This window comes from Arachis duranensis, chromosome 5, assembly GCF_000817695.3.
Source record: "Arachis duranensis cultivar V14167 chromosome 5, aradu.V14167.gnm2.J7QH, whole genome shotgun sequence".
Taxonomy (NCBI): Eukaryota; Viridiplantae; Streptophyta; class Magnoliopsida; order Fabales; family Fabaceae; genus Arachis; species Arachis duranensis.
Window position 1 is genome coordinate 81443030 of NC_029776.3, and position 381 is coordinate 81443410.

Consider the following 381-nt stretch of genomic DNA (forward strand, 5'->3'; position numbering starts at 1 on the left):
TAATATTTAACCTACACGGATAATTATAAAGTGTGTGTTTGGATTGTGATTTGTCAAATTAGAATTTGAATAAAAGTAATTTTATAGAATTGATTTTAAATAGAAATAAGTTTGTGTTGATATTATTTATGTTTGATAACTCTTTACTAAAATTGATTTTGATAAAATAAATATTGTTTAGATAATATTAGTTAAAATTATTTTTAGATAAATAATTACTTAAAAAAACATGACATTAAATTATAATGTTATTTTTTATATATGTATAATTTTTTATACTTTTTTATATTTTTTTATATAATATATTTTTAATACTCTTAGTACTCTTTTTTAATACATTATAATTTTTAACTATTATTATTATTTATGGCTAATTTTTTT